Consider the following 2,606-nt stretch of genomic DNA (forward strand, 5'->3'; position numbering starts at 1 on the left):
GTCTTTTCTCTCTCTCTCTCTCTCTCTCTCTCTCTCTCTCTCTCTCTCTCTTGTCATCTACGCTTGTTTATCTCTTATTACGTATGATGATGTATTACGTGCTACATACAATTTTTCACTCTAACTTTCTCTCTCTCTTTCTCTCACACACACATTTTATCTTTTTTTATCTTCCTTTCTTTAACTGTCTTTCTTTCTCACTCTCTCTTTCTCGTTCTCTCACTCTTTCACTAAATCTCTTTATTAAAATAAGTTCATAACCTCTCTTAATGGTTTGATCTCCATAATCATTTTTGTTAACAAAAATAACTGAATGAGAATAAGTTTGTTTTGTTGTAAATAAGTGTTTGTATGTTTGTGTGTATGTGTAGGTACGTGTATGTGTGTGCATGTGTGTATGTGTGTGTGTACGAATGCATGTACGTGTGTGTGTATTGACAATTGAATCTAGCAAAACGATCATTAATGGACTTCGGACTTACGCACAACAACAACAACAACATCAACGACAAACAACAACAACAACAAGTCATCTTCAATAACAACAAAATGTCAACAATAACAAAAATATCATCATCAACAACAACAACATCATCATCATCAACAACAACAACAACTTATCTTATTTGTTGGTCGTTTGGAAAATTTAAAACACAAATGCCTTAACTTCAAAGTGACAAGGAAATTGGCGCGAAATGATATTTTAAATCCACATCAGTGCAAAAATTACAACAGCGACAACAACAACATCAACAACAACATCAACAACAACAACAGCAACAGCAACAACATCAACAACAACAACATCAACAACAACAACATCAACAACAACAACAACAACATCAACAACAACAGCCACAACAACAACATCAACAACAACAGCCACAACAACAACATCAACAAAAACATTAGCAGCAGCAACAACAACACTAATAATAATAACAACAACAACATCAATGACATCAATAATGATGTTAATAAAAATTTCAGAACGCTTAATTTGAGATGAAGCTTAATTAAAAAGGACACTTCATTCGCGATTGCACCAATCATGTGATAATAGTTAGATTACTAATAAAATATTTTATTATATCTATAATAATAATTATTATTATTATAAATTATAATTATATATTGATATTATCATCGTAATAAAATAATACAGAAGTGATATACGTATGTATAAACATAGCAGGCTTATTTAGGCACGGAAACATTCGTAATAAAAAATTCAGAAAGGAATCGTCATCATCGTCGTCATCCTTGATGTCATTATTGTCATCATCATCTTCATCATCGTCATCATCTTCATCATCCTCATCATCATCATCATCCTCATCATCATCATCATCCTCATCATCATCATCATGGACGTCACCAACATCAAGGCAGTTGCAAAAATATTGTTGCTGTAATAGTAGCAGTAGCAACAACAACACGAGTAGAACTGGTAGAAGCACCGGCTCTAGCAGCAGTAGTAGCAGCTGTCAAATTGGAAGTCGTAGATATAGCGGCAGTAGTAGTAGCAGTAGTAGTGGTAGTACTACCAATAGTAATGGTATGATAGTTGTTTGTTTGTAGCATTTGCAACAATATAACAGAATTTTTTTTATTATTTCGCAGACTTAATTTTTTCCTTTCTGTCTAAATTTTTTGTTCGCGAGCCCCCAGAAAATTTATTCACTCCAACAGCCTTCTTCATCATAACGCTGACCACCAACATGAATATTTTATAAGTTTTTAAATAGATGTTGCCAAAAGAACAACCAAATGACGCTACTTTCTGCGCCAATACTACTACTACTAAAACTACTACTAACAACACCACTACTGCCGCTGCTGCTGCTGCCACTACTACTACTGCATCTACCGCTAATCTACCACAACTACCATTTTACTAAAACTAAGGCAAAAAAATCAAATTTCGGACCAGAGCCAAAACCTTCACCGGGTACAGTGGCCTGTAGCTACTACTACCACAACCACTACAACAACAACAACAACTACTACTACTGCTGCTGCTGTTGCTGCTATCAACAGAGGAATTAATAAATAAATAAATGAGTGATGAATGAATGAATGAAGGAAGGAATGAATGAATGAATGAATGAATGAATGAATGAATGAATGAATGAATGAATGAATGAATGAATGAATGAATGAATGAATGAATGAATGAATGAATGAACGAACGAACGAACGAACGAATGAACGAACGAACGAACGAACGAACGAGAATGAATGAATGAATGAAGGAAGGAATGAACATTGAGTAATGGGAAATACAAAGATGTTTAAACGAAAACAAGACTGGCGTGCTATTAAGAATTTATATGAACATCAACCATACGCTACAATGGCGATAATGAATGAACCGGCACAACAATTGAATTTTGGGAAACAAAGAAATAAAAATGTATGTAACAATAAATGAGCAAGATACAAAGAATACAAGCATAAATAATAAAATATATAAATACCTGAAAGCATGTATGTATGTTTAAGCAGTTACTAATTTACATTAAAACTACACATTACAACAACAACAATGATCAAACCAGGACAACAACAACAACAACAACAACTTTAATAATAACAACAAAAAC

Source organism: Helobdella robusta (assembly GCF_000326865.2).
Source record: "Helobdella robusta unplaced genomic scaffold HELROscaffold_70, whole genome shotgun sequence".
Classification (NCBI taxonomy): Eukaryota; Metazoa; Annelida; class Clitellata; order Rhynchobdellida; family Glossiphoniidae; genus Helobdella; species Helobdella robusta.